Genomic DNA, 17,956 nt, shown 5'->3' with positions numbered 1-17,956 from the left:
TTGTTTTAAACTTCTATCAACTATCAGTTCATTGCAACAAATTACAATGGCCATGGAAGCATCATCTGAATATCCAGTTTACCAGTGATTGTAACACTGAATCAGACACCATATGAGCTTGTGATGGGAGATTTTAAACTCTTCCTATAAAATATGTAGCCTAGAAAACCTTAGCGGCAAAGTGTTGCTCACTTAAAAATGGGAATCTTTAGTTGTTTGGTGCGTGCTAAGTCACTTCAGTCTTGTCCGACTCTTTGCGACTCCATGAATTGCAGCCTGCCAGGCTCCTCTGTCCATGGGATCCTCCAGGCAAGCATACTGGAGTAGGTTGCCATTTCCTTCTTCAGGGTAGTTGTTGGGCATAAGAGGATGATTTTTAACCACTTTTTGATTTTTTGAATTTTTATATCAAGTATTTTTTATAATACACAAATAAAGTTCATTAAAAAAATCAAACCCACATAAAGTAGATAAAATGTAGTCAGAAACTTACTTTATATGAACAAAGTAGAGTGGAGAATTTTGTTTTCTGAAGTGGAGGTGGATGGTGGATATTGGAAAAGAACATTTGTTTTATTTCTCTTATTCAAGCAAGTTACAAAATATCTTACCCTCAAATTCAATTTAACGTTAAAGAGTCGATATATGGTTACATATTACAGTATTGAGTAGAATTCAGTAGTTATCTATTTAATTAGGCCATCAGTCAGAAAATTTCAGAAAATATCCCAGAGAGTGTGCATTTTCCAAAGTAGAATTGGTAGTCCCATCGATTCCTTTACAGTAGTCATTTCCCACTTTATACTGCACAAGATAGAACCGGAATAAGAGTAATAGATTGAAAATATCCAACGCTTTCCCGCCATCTTTCTCTGTATATGTAAAACATACAATACGTAGTCCAAATTTATCATGTGTGGAAGTTAGCCCCTTCAAAACTCGGTTCTCTTTATATCCCAGGCTTCATTCACACACTCCCTAGATATTCTTCATGTCAACACATAGAACCATGTGTTCTGGCTTTGTTTTCCATTTTTCCCTATTCTCACACTTTTGACATGAATTCCCTCAATTTGAAATCCCCCTCCTTTGTTATCCATCATGTAAACTCTTCCCCATCTGGGAATGGAAGCACACTCTCATCCTTAAAGTCACCTGGTCACATTCATGCAAAGATTAGTCATTCTTTCTGAGAACGTGCAGCACTCTGTAAAGATCACAGCATTATTTAAACTGCATTGCAATTATTTGCTTTCATGCCCATCTTCACTGCTGAACTGTAGGTAGCTTCTTCTCATTGTACCACCTCACCACTAGCATGGTGGCACAGAGTAGACTTTAACAGGTCTTGGTTTAATAAATGAATGATTAAATGAACAGGTGAATATTAAAATTGCCTTATTGAGAATCAATCATCAGTTTTATATAGCACAGGGAAGAATAATGGCTTCAAAAGTTTACATACTAGTCACCTATAATCTAGGGTAATATTGACAGCAAATAACAAGGACTACTGCATCCTTGCTCCTAGCACACATGCCAATTTCTAATCTCCTGCATTTCCGTTAAGGAAGATGTAGCTTTAGTGTTTTTAGGTTCCTCTGCAAAATCTAAAACGTATCAACAGGAACGACACAGCCAGAAGAGATTGGCAAGGAAAGAATCTGAAGTTCGTTAAGTTTATTCAAGGAGAGAATACAATAGAAAAAAACCAGACACACTGGAAATCTCTGAAAACGACAGAGAGAATTGAATCTTTACCTCCTTTGCCCTGCTGAGCCAACATAAAGCGTGAGGTAGTGTTTTCTTGGTGCCAGTAGAGGGCAGCACACACTTCATTAACTAGGAAAGCAGGCTGTGCTGAATTCCTACTTAAGAAGCCAGAACTCCAACAAGCGCTCTAGCAATGGAAGAACCCAGGATTCTTCCACCTCAAGCAGAAGTCTGCCCCCTCAAAACGTGATGCTTTAAGTATTTTTGTGTTAACGTCATTTCATCCAATTCTACTGCAGATTTTAAGCTGTGATTGTGTTTATGCTTTAAGGGTTAATGTGGCAAAGCAGAAAGAAGGTAGGCTTTGAAGTTAGGCAGACTAGGTTTGAACACCTGGATCCACCACTAGCTAGCTGTGTGATTTGGTCAAGTTACTGAGTCGTTTCAATCCTCTTTTTACTCACCGTTAAGTTACAGATAATAAAATCTCAGTCATGGAGTCATATCAAATGAATATAAGGGTATCAGCTTGATGTTCCACAGCTGTCTTCCCTCCTTCTCTGCTTCTTCCCATTTAAGAAAAGCAAACACATTCAAATGTCTTTCGTATACAAGGCAGGACACCTTGACAGAACCAAAACGTGCCCAGAACCAGCCTTGGATAAATTTGCCACCTGAGCCAAATTTCTCTTCCAGGAACTCTGGCAGAGAGTATTAGAACACAATGAATAATAGTAATAATGTGAAGTTTTTTGACAGTAATAAACACATTACACATTATAGAAATATGGAAGACAACGCCATTTAGTAATGTGCAATATAGTACTGCAGTAGGAATTCAAGAGAATTTAGCCTTATGTGGTTAGGATGTATTGGTGACCCACAACAAAGTTTGTCCAAGTAGATAACAGTCTAGAGAAACACAAACTCACCAGTGTGTGAGGTCACCTAGAACAACAGACTTCAAGAATCTCTGCCTGTCTTGTACCATACAATTATTCTCCTTTTATAACCAAAAAAAAAAACTTTTGGACAGCACAACATAAAACAGTAACAAAAAAGCGAGCAACAGGGATGAAAAAGCCTGTTTCCAACAAGGATGCCAACCAACTGGGAACCGATAACAAAACCTGGGGACCAACCCGGGAATAAATAGCTGAGAATTCAACACAAAGACAGCATACTTCAGAGCTAAAGCTGACTTACCATATAAGCATGGACTTGACAAGCTGGGTACAGCGGGGCACTAGGGGCCTCTCTGTCTTCTCAGGAAACTCGTGGTCCAAGGCTGGTGTCTGCAGAGTTGGGCAGTGCCCACTGTGTCTGATGGGACGTCCATGAGAGCTGTGGAAATCAGTGAGTTCACCCACATGAGACCAAGAAGAGGCTGTTTATTCAGAGCTTTCTATAGCAAGGGGGTCAGCCACCATAACTTGTGTTTGGCAGAAACTTAAAGGCAGATAGAGACATGGGCAAGCCTTCTCGTGGAAGCAAGGTGACATCAGGTGTGCCCTGATTGGAGGCTGTTGGCATGGAGACCCTGCAGGTGGGCTAGCTACAGGTGGAGCATCCTTTGTGAGCATCCTTTGTGATTGGTCGGGGGTTCATTTTGGGGTTCTCCAGTTGATCCAATGTTGGAAAAGAGGGCAAAATTAGGGAAACTGTCAGTTATTAATATTAATCACATCTTAGCCATTTCAGACCAATTTTCACATGGCTATGTTTAGTCTCCTGGATTGGTTCTTACAGACAGCACTTTGACTTCTTGGACTGGTTATAGTGGAGAGCAGCCTGGCTTCCTGGACTGGTCCCTGGAGGTTGTTGGTCAGGGTTTATTTCTATATATGGCTTGGCCATATATAGATGCCATCTATAGATGGCATCACTGACTCAATGGACATGAGTTTGAGTAAACTCCGGGAGTTGGTGATGGACAAGGAGGCCTGGCATGCTGCAGTCCATGAGGTCGCAAAGAGTCAGACACAACTGAGTGACTGAACTGAACTGATGGCTTGGCCACTGTCCCTTTGACACTAGTTTCTCACTAACAGAGAAATAAATATGCCAGGAAGATGTCTTGCTCAGTCTCTAGATCTCTTAGTCTCTGACTTTTGAGATCTTTACTCTCTGTCTCCATCATCTTGGGTGAGTTGCTTATTTTCTGTAAGCCTCAGATTTCTTTTCTGAAAAATGACAGGTTTCATCTAGAAAACAGTTCCCAGTTTCATGTTGCTAGTATATAAATAGAGGGGAGAAATGGTTCTGGGAGAGGGGCATTTAGGTAGCGATTTGAAATTGCACAGAACCCACGGGGGATATCACCTGTGTAGCAAACTCAAGTGAGTGATGTAAGGACAAAGTTCAGGGAAAGGTTACCTGGCAGGTATTAAATATATCGCTTTCAGGGGGGAAATGGCTGAAAACCACTGGCCCAGTTAATCTATCAGGTTCATTCCACTCTGTAAGAAGAACCAATTCCCAGCTACAAACCCCCCTACTTTCAGCCTATGCATGACCATCACTAGCATTAAAAAGAGTGGGAGCAAAAGGAACACTGTCCTAATGATCTCTGCAGGGTCAACTGGCTGGTACATGTTGATCAAGGCCAAGATCAAGTAGAGACATTGATTTGGTCATTAAATTCCTCTTGGTTTTCCAGTCTCACTAATTTTATTCCTCTCTTCATTTCAGGGGGTTTAATTGTCCTTGTGGAAGAGCCACTGCCTTAGCTAAAAATTAAATTACTATTAATGCTTATTTCCGAACAAAATGTGATGTAAACTGCCATGGGCTGCTCTCTTCAGATTACTGAAACGGCAGACCACTTTCAGTCATTCTGAGTCTTTTTGCCAGAAATTGTGATGAATTTTCTTAAAAAATAAAAAACTTGCTTACTTAGTTATATATGCACAATATTAACCATTTTTCTATTTAGTATATATTTATTGCTCTTAGTACTTAACTAGGGCTTCCCTGGTGGCTCAGATGGTAAAGAATCTGCCTGCAAAGCAGGAGACCCATGATCAATCCCTGAATCAGGAAGATCCCCTGGAGTAGGGCATGACAAAGTACTTGTGTGTGCTTGGGCTAAGTTGCTTCAGTCTCCTGCATTCTCCTATGGGTTCTTTACCACAGTGCCACCTGAGAAGCCCAGCAAAGGACTTACCTAAGTCCAAATAAGCTATCAACAAATAAAAACAGGTAAGTCCTACTGCTTACTGGAGCTTACGTTCTAATGCTATAAATTGGGCTTAAATATCAAATTCCTATTCCTTAAGTGACAAGTACTAGGAAGTATCATAAAGAGATACAGCAGGAGGAGTGTGTAACTTACATGATGTTGTAGTAGAAGACCTCTAGGTAAAATTGATAAACACAGATCCAAAGAAAGTGGAGAAAGGGCAATATGGATATGAGGAAGAAGTTTTCTGGGCAAAGGAAAAATGTACCAAGGCCCTGAGACCACAGCATCCTTGGGATGTTGCAGACACAGAAAGGAGGCCACTAGGTTAGAGCTGAGGGGTGAGGGAAGGAGGGTATCAGGTGATCATGGCTTGAAACATGTAGAAGAGAAAGACCATAGAAAGTCTTGGGGCCAGAGTAAGAATCTGGGGATTTACTCTGAGTTAAACAAGGAGGCACTAAAGATTTTGAAAATAAAGACTGATATGATCTCACTTACAATGATACTTTAAAAGATCATTCTGGATGTTGTGTAAGGGAAAGACCAAGGAAGGACACAGGATTCACAGATGGTGCCAGTGGCAAAGACTCTTCCTGCTAATGCAGGAGATGCAAGAGACAGTGCTCGATCCCTGGGTCAGGAAGATTCCCTGCAGGAGGAAATGACAACAGTATTCTCGCCAGGAAAATTCCACAACAGAGGAGCCTGCCAGGCTACAATCCATGGGGTTGCAAAAAATCAGACACGACTGAACACATGCCCCAACTCGACGGAGGACAAAGATGGAAGCAGAGAGACAAACTAGGAGGCCACTGCAATGGTGTAAATGTGGGAATAACTTGTCTAAAAATGCCTCCATGGGTTTTGAGGCCTGAACAATGGAGAATGGAGTTGCCAGTGACTAAGATGGGACGACTTTATGCAGGGCATACTTGACACTGATATAGGCAGAGCTCAATATTGAACACCCAAGAAGCCCATCAGACATGCAATTGAAATCTCATGTAGGCAAGTGCTCAAGTGTATCTGAAGTTCAAGAATAAGGTCAGAGCCAGAGGTATGAATTTGGAAGTCACTGGTTTACCTGTGGAACTATTGCAGTCAGAATGGATGAAATCATCAAAGAAGTGAGTGCAGGCAGAGAAGATTGGAGGCTCGGGCCCTCGGCCCTCACGTGTTCCAACTTTTGGAATCTGGTAAGTACAGTGGAACCAATAAATAATCTGGGCTAGGAAAGGAGAGACTCAAGAGAGAAGGGAAGCCCAAAGTTCAAGTGAAGACAATGTTTCAAAAATGAAGAGTGCACCTTTGCTGAAGGATATAAATAGAGTAAGATGAAACCTAAAGTGCCTTCAAATGGTAACATAGAAATCATACATGATGTTGACTGGAGAGGACTTAGTGGATTTCTGGAGATGAAAAATTGATTTGAATGAAATCAGGAGAGAAGTGTAGGAAGGAGAAGCCTTGAGTATAGACAATTCTTTGAATGACTTCTGCTGAAAAGGTGAATTTAAAAATAGAGCATTAGATCATGGAATCTAGTCCCATCACTTCACAGCAAATAGAAGGGGAAAAAGTGGAAGCAGTGACAGATTTTCTTTTCTTGGGCTTCAAAATCATTGTGGACAGTGACTGCAGCCATAAAATTAAAAAAAATTTTTGCTCCTTGGAGGGAAACTTATGACAAACCTAGACAGTGTATTAAAAAGCAGAGACATCACTTTGCCAACAAAGATCTATAGAGTCAAAGGTATGGTTTTTCCAGTAGTCATGTACCAATGTGAGAGTTGGACCATAAAGAAGGCAGAGAGACAAATAATTGATGCTTTCAAATAGTGGTGCTGGAGAAGACTCTTGAGAGTCCCCTGGACTGCAAGGAGATCAAACCAGTCAATCCTAAAGGAATTTAATCCTGAATATTCACTGGAAGGACTGATGCTGAAGCCCCAGTACTTTGGCCACCTGATGGGAAGAGCTGACTCATTGAAAAAGAACCTGATGCTGGGAAAGACTGAAGGCAAAAGGTGAAGGGAGCAGCCAAGGATGAGATGGTTAGATAGAATCACTGACTCAATAGTGATTGAGTAGGGAAATAGTGGAGGACAGAGGAGTCTGGTGTGCTACAGCCCATGTGGTCCCAAAGAGTAGGACACAACTTAGTGACTGAAAAACATCAACAATTCTGATCAAAATTTGAATGGCATTTAAAGGGGAAATGGGATTGGGTAAGACCAATCAAAATGATCATAAAACCTATCTAATAAACCTATGAAAATAGTCAAAACTTTCTTAAGAAACAAAGAATTTTGAGTTATAATTATCAGGTATTATAATCTCTAGTAATTAGGACACAAAAGTGGCAGAATTAAAACATGAGTTTATTTCATTTCTCTCCTACTTTTTTTTCTAAAATGAATATTTTTTAAAAAGTCCATAAAAAACATAGAGCATTACCTCTTGAGGGACATGAAAAAAGTAGGGTTTTTTTTAAATGAGATATTTGAGCATGTTTATGTGGTGAAGGGAATTATCCAGTGGAAAGAGAATACCTTATGACACAGGAGAGAGAGAGAGGATGATGGCCGGAGTGTTGTCCTTTAAGAGCCAAGAGGAATTGGTACCCAGTGTCCCAGTGAAGGGACTGAAGAGTGCATCAAAGTTTATTTCAACAAGAAGAAAGGGGGAGCCATGCACAAAAATGTAAGTATAAAATCCTAGAGGCATGAATCCGGACAGATACATTGAGAATAGGTTGTTAATAAAGTGGTCTTTCTTTCAGCTTTATTTATTGAGTTTTATTTAGTTTTTTGTTTTTAAGCAGAAAAAGATTGACATAGGTGAATCTCATTTTCAATTGACTGGGTGGCTGCGTGGAAGGGGAATGGAAGGAAGAAGAGGCTATTAGGTGTTAGATTTAACAATTAGTGTTAGATTAAATAATTAGATTTAATAATTAAGGACCTACACTAGAACATGGGCAGCTCTGGCGAAATGAATGGTTGGCTTAAAGAAACATTTTGAAAAGGCAATTGACAAGTCTTGCTCACTGATTTATTACGAAGGACAAGAGCATAGATTTCTTTATATTTTCTGTCTTACCAGATTGAAAAGTGATATAACTAACTGAAACAAGAATTATAAGATAAATGGTAAATTTCTTTTCTTTTTTTTGGAAAGATAAAAAGTTTGACTTTTAGCACTATGTTTGATCTGTAGGCGTCTGCAGTGCAAATACAGGCAAATGTCCAAAAACCAATATTTGAAAGCTATCATTGTGTCAGTGCCAGTTAAAGATTGGAAGATGATGATCTCATTGCGTGTTGATGTCTGCAGTGAGAAAAGAAAATTGAAGACTGACTCTAAGAGAAAATGCTAGTAATTAAAAGCTAAGTCAATGTGAGCCTGTGAAAGAAGGACATGATCAACTTAACCGAAGTTTGCAGGAAAACTGAAGCCACATTCAGGTTGCAGCCATGAGTCAGCCAATGGAGACTTTAGTGAACATACCTTCAGTTAACACAGCCACACAAAAGAGAATGGACCTTTCACAACAAAGGTGATAATTATACATGTGTTTAAAAAAAGAATCACACCCCTAAACCTCCCTCCCACCAAGAAGGAGGAGGACATGTGTATACCTATGGTGATTCATGTTAACGTAAGGCAGAAACCAACACAATATTGTAAGCAATTATCCTCCAATTAAGAAAAATTTAAAATCACAAATATTACATACACGCAGGTATGAGTATCATGATTAGGAAGTATCACTCTGATGTTGAAAATAAAGTGGATGGTATTAGAGACTTTATGGTCTAATTCCAATAGCCATCCAGCCCAGATCTCTGTTATATACCACAATAGATGTTCCACTCCTATAGGAAGATAGGAGAGGAGGTGGTAGATTAAAGGCCAATGAGATACAATTAAGTTAGGAGGTCCTGGTCACTTTAAGGATGATTATTCTAAAATGTAAAAAGCACCACACCACCCCTATCCAAGTCTCTTCTTGAAAGCCTAACAAACAAACCCAAACATTCAACTTTACCAAAATACCTGGGAACTAGGCATGTATGAGAAGGAAATACGTGTAGAAGAGACATCATCATTCTTTAGTGTTTTGCTTTTTTTTTTTTTTTCCTAAATTGCTCTCTGATGAGGCCATATGAAAACTCATAGGAAGAAGTTGTTTTGGATATAATTATTCAAACTCTGGCTCAGATGGCAAAGAATCTGCCTGCAATGCAGGAAACCTAGGCTCAACCCCTGGGTTAGAAAGATCCTATGGAGAAGGGAATGGCTACCCACTCCAGTATTCTTGCCTGGAGAATTCCATGGATAGCGGAGCCTGGTAGGCTTCGGTCCATGGGATTGCAAAGAGTCAGACACAACTGAAGTGACTGAGTACACGCGCACACTCACACACACACACATTCAAACTCACTACATTACTTTATTCTCCAAGCTACACATTTAAAAAAAAAAAAACAGAACAATTTTTGTATGGTACTTTTTCATACAAGTGATTTTTTTAAGCAGTATTTTATTCAAATTCCCAATAATCCTATGAACTTTGTAATATTATCATAATTATTAAAAATGTGAAAAACAAGCCTCGGGATAGGATAATGAATTTAACTTCAGGTTGTTTGTATAGGAAAAGGCAGAACCAGGATTTAATTGAATCCAGGTAATTTGACCCCTATGCTCTTTCTACTCTATTAACTAGCTTGTTCAACAGATGGTGTCTGGATCCAGAGAGATTTCCTTTAATTTCACAAGAAACAAATTGCTTTGTTAACTGGGCTAGCTCCCCTATAAGTTCACAAATCAAAGTTTGTAAAGACTATATAGCCTTTGATATGGGTCAGTGTTCAAAATTTAAGTTAAACAAGAAGTTGTTACTATTTCATTAGGTATATAATGAACATATAACAAAAATATTGAGAAATGAAAGAAAGCATTTTAAGCAGTTTTGACAGTTTCCTCTGAAACTCCATTCAAATGACTGTGTACTGCAAAGAATTAAGGTAATCAGCTTTAGAAAAGGTGTTTGTACACTGATGAGACATATGAAAGGAATGTATAAATGATTTTAAAGGTTTTCTGACCTTTTATGAAGATGGCCAGGCAATGTGGGTGGTGATGACTTGCTTAAATCCTGGAGAAAAACTTTAAGTACTTAGTTGAGAGTCAAAGAGAAACACTGCCTAATAGAAGAATATTTCAAGATGTCTGCAGGTTATACATACGAAATCAAGTGGTTGTACTCTTTCTCATCAAATATTTAAGAGATTTTTCAGGAACATTTTGATGAGATATTAAGTTTTTAATTTTTACACAGACCTAGAGAATAATACTTGGGAAAAGTTGGATACTGTTAACATTTCAAACTGGAGCACTGGAAATTGAGGTTGAAGGACACATGGTCTTTGAAGATACAGTATGACTTAAGAGAAAGGTTAGGAGGATAAAATGAAAAGAAGTGATGTACTCAGCCCATATAACAAAGGCAAAGGATTTGTGTCAAACAGTTCATTGTTGGGGAAAGTTCCTTCCTGGTGGCTTTTCTTCTAAATGGCAGGAACTGGACTGTGACTTTATTTCCATTCATAAGAACCACATTCAGCTGCCAATGCAGATATCCTGTCCTTAAGGCTTGAGGCATACTCATGCAAATTTATAGACTAATCCCTGATTTCTGTAAAGCTACTTACCTTTACAGCAGGGTTTACAGTTTGGGCTGCGCTCTTTAAAAATATCTGGAAAGTTATCTATTTATATCACATGCACATTTTTGTTGGGGAACTTTCACCATACATGGAAAGGAATATCGTTAGAGTCTCAGGTTAACTTCCATATACAAAAAAGTAATTAAGATACTTAGTGATGGTGATGTTCTTTTTCTTACTGGATGACATCTAATTGCTATTCCTACAGGATGGAACAAGGTGACTCTGAACTTGAGCCAGGATAAAGCCACTCTGAAAGTCCAAACTTCACTCTTTCATTGTAATCACTGACTAAAATGGTGGCCAAGGGCAAACCAGAGATGGAGAATTTTGTCACCCACAGAATTGAGACCACATTACTTGAATAAATGACATGTTAAGCCATGCTTGGCCATTTTACTTCCTGCTGAGAGTTGTGACAAATCATAGACTTCAAATTTCCATCATGGAGGAAAAATGAGTTCTTTAGGAAAGAACAGTATTTGTCTTCCTCAAGTATAACTCATCATTAAGAACAAGTGTCTGGAAAAGGAAACAGTTCTTCAGTTGACATTGTAACTGTGCCCCTTTTATTAACATTACAAGGGGATTTTGTAGGAAAATTGACATGCATTTATTACTTCTCTTGATCCCTTGCCAATCTGTCATTAGTGAAGTAGAAACTTGTATAAAAGTTTTTTAAATGCATAATGCACACAGGAGAGCATGCTTCTTGAAAAATAATCAGTGTCTTAAAATTTTTTAATATATTTTAAGCTATGCTATACAAGAGTATATATATATATATATACAAGTGTATATATACACACACACTCACACACATATACTTCTGGAGAAAGAAAGGGCAACCCACTCCAGTATTCTTGCCTGGAGAATCCCATGGACAGAGGAGCCTGGTGGGCTAAGTCCATGGGGTTGCAAAAGAGTTGGACATGACTTAGCAAGTAAACATAAACAATGTATATATACATATATATATATATATATATATATATATATATATATATAGTGAGGTCCATTGCAGACATGAATAAAAGAAGATGCAAACATTCAACTTACTTAATGCTTTGTATTCTACATAGATGTTGATTATCAAGACTATTAAATAATAATTGTTCTTATAATTTTCTAAAAGGATGTATTTTCCCAACAAAAACAAAATATAAGTAGAAACCAACTAAAGTACAGCCAGTATATTCAAACTCTTAAATGGAATGCTTATATGCTATAGGAAAAACATCAGCTTAGATTCTTTCTAGATTCTAGCCAAAATTCACCTTGCTGCTCTCAAGTGAAGGACTTGCTATTTAATGTTGACTTTCCTTAATGGCACTAATTTACTTCATTAACAATAAGATCAGGTAAAAATTGATGTCCAGAACACTTAGATGAGTCTGTAGATGAGGTTTTTTAATTTTTTTCCTGGAACAATCAATTTCATTTTACATATATTACCTCATCGATCTCTGACATTGTTCAAGGATGGTGTTATCTACATTTTGCAGATAAGCCTAGCCCCACCCCCCAAAACACCTTTAGTCCATTTTAAGATTCAACTAACCATTGATGTACCTACCTGTCATTGGTTAATCGCTTGAACAGTATTTGAATTTGCACCTCTGAAATTCTTAAAGAGACTATTCTGTATGACTCTGTCTGAGATAGCATGGCCTGTTCATCAGTTTCTTTTTGTTGTTTGAATTTTGCTGTCCTCATGGTGTATAAACAGCCTCACTTATGTCTTAAACCTGGAAATAAGCCCACCAGGCTGATCTTCTGGCTAGGTACAGAGAACCTCATCCCTGACTAGGAAGTGTGGTTGATGCATAAAACATCTAGATTTTTCAATTTTTTGGAAAAGCTAAATTTCAGATAGATTTCTCAGCGAAGGTAACGGCTTGCCTTGACAACTTGATGAGCAGAGTATCATCATTTCACACAAAATATATAGCAGGCATTAATTTTCAGTGTCAGATCAATTCATTGACCACAACTATCAAGAGCACAAAGAGAATGGACAATTAATTCCTTTTTGACATGAAATTACTATATAATAGAACTGCAACTTTCACTCTTTCTCCAACCAGTTGTCTGATACTCTGCTTTCAGAGGTCATGGAAAGCACAGTGCAGAAAACCTTTGACAAAAACTCCTGTCATGTTCCTACACTTGTGGGCTGATTGCTTCATATCAAATCATTCTTTTCTTTTTAAATGCTCCCCTCATCTTTCTGATGTGGAAATATCAGAAAGGCGTGAATTTAATTTTAACATTTCTCATCCTTCTCTTGTAATGGAACTGATCAATTTTTCCTTTACAGGAGTGTGTCTGCGTTATTTGTACGCAGTACATAAACTTATATATAGAGTTCTTTTAATTTGTTTTGTGCTGATTCTGGTTAAAGGTAGATATAGGCAGTCTCCTGAGGCTTGGCTGCTGCTGCTGCTGCTGCTGCTGCTAAGTCACTTCCGTCGTGTCCGACTCCGTGTGACCCCACAGATGGCAGCCCACCAGGCTCATCCGTCCCTGGGATTCTCCAGGCGAGAATACCGGAGTGTGTTGCCATTTCCTTCTCCAATGCATGCATGCATGCTAAGTCGCCTCAATCGTGTCCAACTCTGTGCGACCCTATGGACAGCAGCCCACCAGGCTCCTCCATCCCTGGGATTCTCCAGGCAAGATACTGCAGTGGGCTGCCATTTCCTTCTCCACTGAGGCCTGGAGTTTGATACTGAAGTTTACCTTTAGTGTAAGTCTGACACCTGATAATGTATAATATTTCAACTTTAAGATATCATGCCATTTTTTTCAGAGTCGGATGAGACTATTAAATAGTCTTTAGCACACCACACAACCCTATATATCTAGCTTAATGCCTGCCATGTAGTGGGCATTCAATGAGGACTTGTTAAGTTAATGAATGAGTTCCTTTTAAAGACATTGTGGTAATGTCTAATTTACATGAATTGATTCCAGCAAGTTGAGAGCCCATTGTATTTGTCAATGTTAGTCATGTTCTTGTCCGGTTAACAAAGGTGGTTTTTATGTATTCCTGGGAATGCTGACAACGCAAAGCAATACAGTGATTTTCTATTCTGTGGAAACTAAGTGGCTTTAAGGATGGAGACAAGGGCAGAAGTGAGACGGGCATGGGGATTGAGGATGTGGACTCCAGAGCTAAAACACCTGGATTTGAGACCTGACTTTGTGCTCTGAGACTTTGGATAAATTATTTAAACTCTGTTTAATGGCAGTATTGATAATATCAACTTTACAGGCCTAAAAGTAAGACCACTAGATGAGTTAAAGTAACTAAAACAGTTCCTGACACAAAGCAAGCTTGTGAACCACGAAGAGTAGCTCTATCACTGGTCTCCAAAAGCAAAAATGTCACTTCCTCACTTTTCCATTTTTCTGTAATCGTTCCTCTTTCCTCTCTCAGCTCATTGAACATGAATGCAAGTATCAAAATAAATCAAAATATTTTGAAGTATAGTTGTTTCCTTATATTACATTCAAAAGTCATTGGCAGTCAATTTCTCACTACTACAGATTCTTCTAGAAGCTTCCTTAGGATGCTTTGCATTGAGCACTCAGCACTGGTCTCTTCATGACCGTGCAGAAAGCCCAGATGCAGGAGTGCTCAGATGCCTAAGAGGTTCTCCAAAGTCTCTCCAATCACACACATCCTGAGAATAGTGCGATTCCCTGAATTCACCTGATGTGACAGACACTATGCTGAGTGTTTTGTGTGTTGACGCCACCACATACCCTGACCAAGATGGAGGAGTATTGCTGTACAGGATCTGGTAAGATCTTACAGTTCTTGAACACCTGAACACTCTGCCTTTAGCAAAGTGTCTCAGAACATTCAGGGGCTATAGGGAAGGAAACTAGCCTCAAACAGCTCACATTAGCCTGGTGACAATTAATTCCAGGCTGTGCCCAGTTTCCTATTGGTTTCAAGACTTCTGAGGTAGACTTCTCAATAGATGCTTCAACCCTTAGTGCCTGGGGACTTCTATACTTCAAATCTCAACTTCCGCAGACTTAGATCCAGCCACCCCTTTTGAACTGGCCTTCAGCTTCAACTCTTTGATATGTCTATCAACCTTGGCCTGAGTCCATCAGCCACTGAGCTTCTAGATCCCAATCTAGAAACAGATGATGCTGCTCAGGGTGCACAAATTACTGATTCACAAAGAGAACATTCAGGTTAGAGTTGAAATTCAGAATATTTAACCCAAACTGGTAATATTTTGAATAGCAGTGAGCAGGTCTCTAAAAAAATCCTTATTTATTGTCCCTCTGTCATAATCCAAAATATTTAGCATTTAAGGTTTAAATCCTTTTTTTAAACCAAATAAAATATTTTAATTTGTTCATACTATGATAATAAAAGGGCTTCCCTGGTGGCTCAGGCTGTAAAGAATCTGCCTGCAATACAGGAGACCCAGGTTCTATCCCTGGGTTGGAAAGATTCCCTGGAGAAGGGAATGGCTACCCATTCCAGTATACTTGCCAGAAGAATCCAAGGACAGAGGAGCCTGGTGAGCTCCATGGGATCGCAAGAGTGGGACATGACTGTGCAACTAACACTTTCACTTTTTCAAGATAATAAAAACCCTTTACATTATATTGCTCTCATACCTTAACATTAATTCTTTAGTTAGATTTGATCATTACAAGTTTCCTTTTCTTAAAATTATTTATTTTTAATTGGAGGATAATTGCTTTACAATTTTGTGTTGGTTTCTGCCATATATCAACATGAATCAGCTATAGGTTTATGCAGGTCCCCTCCCTCTTGAAACTTCCTCCCACGTCCCACTGATCCCACCCCTCTAGGTTGTCACAGAGCATCTGATTTGAGCTTCTTGTATCATACAGCAAATTTCCTCTGGCTATCTAATTTTACACATGGTAATGCATATGTTTCAGGGCTATTCTCCCAATTCTTCCCACCCTCTCCCTCCCCCTCTGTGCCCAGAAGTCCCTTCTCCATGTCTGTATCTTCATCGCTCCCCTGCAGATAGGTTCATCAGTACCACTTTTCTAGATTCCATATATATGCATTAATATTTAAGTCTTAAAAGTACCCTGTTTTTTTCTATCTAAAAGGCCTTTAGAGTTTCTGGAAGATGCACCTCCCTCAGACTATTTGTACAGCCTGCAGTAACATTTGTGTAGTTCACCAACCACATAAAGATTAGGCTCTAGGATTATATTTAATCTTATGATCTTATCTATTAAGATAAGATCTAAGATCTAAGATCTCATCTATTAAGATAATCTTCAAATTAAGTCTACAGGCCACACTCATCATAACAAGCTCAAGATGAAGAAACTGAGGTTCAGAGAAGGCTGCATAGCTTTGGGGTACCTAAGAAGTAGATGTGACCGATCCTCAGGCCATTTCCGTCATCTTTCCCTACTGCTTGTTCAAATTTGGTTGACTTAAGTTAACTGATTTTATTTTAAAAGTTTTAATTCACCCAAATAACCTTTTATACTTACTTTTTCTCTCTCCACCTAGTTGTTTTGATTCTGTATGGACATTGATCCTATTCACCAGTTAATTTCAAAGTCTTTTAAATATCAGAAGTTGAGCTGAGATTTCATGACTCTCCAGTCTCTGAACAGGTCATTAGTCCAAAGCACTTTCTACGCCAACCCATCAGCCCCTCGTGACTCCACATGCCAGTTAAACAGATGCCCACCCTCAATAATATCTACTTAAAACCCAAAGAGTCAATCTTAAAAGTAGCTCTGCAGATTCAACTATTGAAAGACTAATGGGCCCATATAAAATAATCTTCTTCCAACTTCTGGGTTTAGGAAAGCCCTAAAAACAAATTAACTTTAATATTTTTCCAAGGTTTGTTAACCTTGCTCACTCAACAGCTGCTCTGCTTTCATAATGAAAGAGATATGAAGCCATAATGGCTCTAAGGTTGCCAAAATTGGAGGGTGAACAAGCTTTCTGCACTCCTCAGAACATTCCCTCTCCAGGAAGTATGATTGTCAGATTCCAAAAGTCTGAGGACGTTTATATCTCAGCAGTGATGAATGCCAGAGATAGATAGCAAATAGGGCCGCAGTGAAATTTAATGTTCACTTTAGATGCTCCCGTTCTTATTAGAAAAGGTCACCCATTGTCCCGCTCAGATGATTAATGCAGACTCTTGCATCTTTATGGGATATTTCTGCAATATGTGCTGTCTAAGTGACTGTTTGTTCCTCATTTCAGACTCTACCAGTGCTTAATACTCAACATGAATTTAGATTGGTGGAAAATGCCACTTTACAGACTCAGGTTTCTGTAGATTGCTCTGTTTTTTAAAAAAAAAGCTTAAATCATGGGGTCCAAAGAAAGCTTAAAGCCCATTTTCATCAAATTTTCCATAGCAGTTTTCTTTAAATGGATGCTTGTAGCATAATTACTGTAATAAACAAGTCCCTTTTCAGTGGAATTTGAAAAATGGAAACCAGAACTATTTTCTTTCAGAAGCTAATTAGTTAAATCAGAACCATGGTAGTGGCAGTATCTGTCCTTATCCCTATGTCAGAAAAAGCAAAATTTCTTAAAACAAATCCTGCTTACCTTACCTGCTAGTGAGTTTGAACACAAACGCACAATCTGCTTGTGTTATTTTTTGAGGTAGCAAGCTTGTCATTCTCTGGGGTCAAAAAGAAAACAATTTTAATTCCTTTCTCTCTACCTATCCAAAGAATCCTTAGAGGGCAAAATTTCAGCATCAAACACCCAAATTTAAACAACTGTGTTTCAATTTCTCTTGTTGTTTTTTTTTTTTTTGCTATCCTTGCTCTGTTTTTGATCTTATTTCTCCAAAGTGAGAAATCCCAGAAGAACTAATTGATTAAAGTCCATTTTTATATAATTTCCACTCATGTTAACATTCACCTGGGCTTCCCAAGTGGCTCAGATGGTAAAGAATCTGCCTGTAATGCAAGAGAACCAGGTTTGATCCCTGAGTCAGGAAGATTCCCTGGAGAAAGGAACTCAACCCACTCCAGTACTCTTGCCTGGAGAATTCCTGGTAGGCTACAGTCCATGGGATCACAAATAGTCAGACACAACTAAGTGACTAACACTTTCACTTCAGCATTCACCCGGCTGCGCTAATTCATTACCAAGTTTATACTGTTGCCCTGAAATATTTTTATGAAACCCTGGATATTAGATGGAGAAAGAACATTTTCCAAATGTAATTGACCTAGAAGAATTTGCCCCATCACTCAAACGACTTTTTCTCTGTGGCTTTTTTGTTCCTCAACCTCCCAATGGGTGTGTTGTTGAACT

The 17,956-nt window shown here is 38.7% G+C and overlaps 1 long non-coding RNA gene across 1 annotated transcript in view; it reads right to left on the bottom strand.

Annotated features, from left to right (window-relative positions):
* Nucleotides 1–354: 354 nt before the first annotated feature.
* The window catches only part of LOC145534854 (uncharacterized), a 222,285-nt gene continuing 204,683 nt past the window's right edge, over nucleotides 355–17,956 (bottom strand). The window contains exon 3 of the long non-coding RNA XR_014075023.1: nucleotides 355–3,057. This is a non-coding gene — a long non-coding RNA (uncharacterized LOC145534854). The remainder of the gene's footprint in view (nucleotides 3,058–17,956) is intronic.

The sequence above is a fragment of the Giraffa tippelskirchi genome, chromosome 14, assembly GCF_054371585.1.
Source record: "Giraffa tippelskirchi isolate mGirTip1 chromosome 14, T2T-mGirTip1v1.2.pri, whole genome shotgun sequence".
Lineage (NCBI taxonomy): Eukaryota > Metazoa > Chordata > Mammalia > Artiodactyla > Giraffidae > Giraffa > Giraffa tippelskirchi.
Note: the sequence above shows the minus strand (reverse complement) of the source record. Positions and strands in the feature narration are given on the sequence as shown.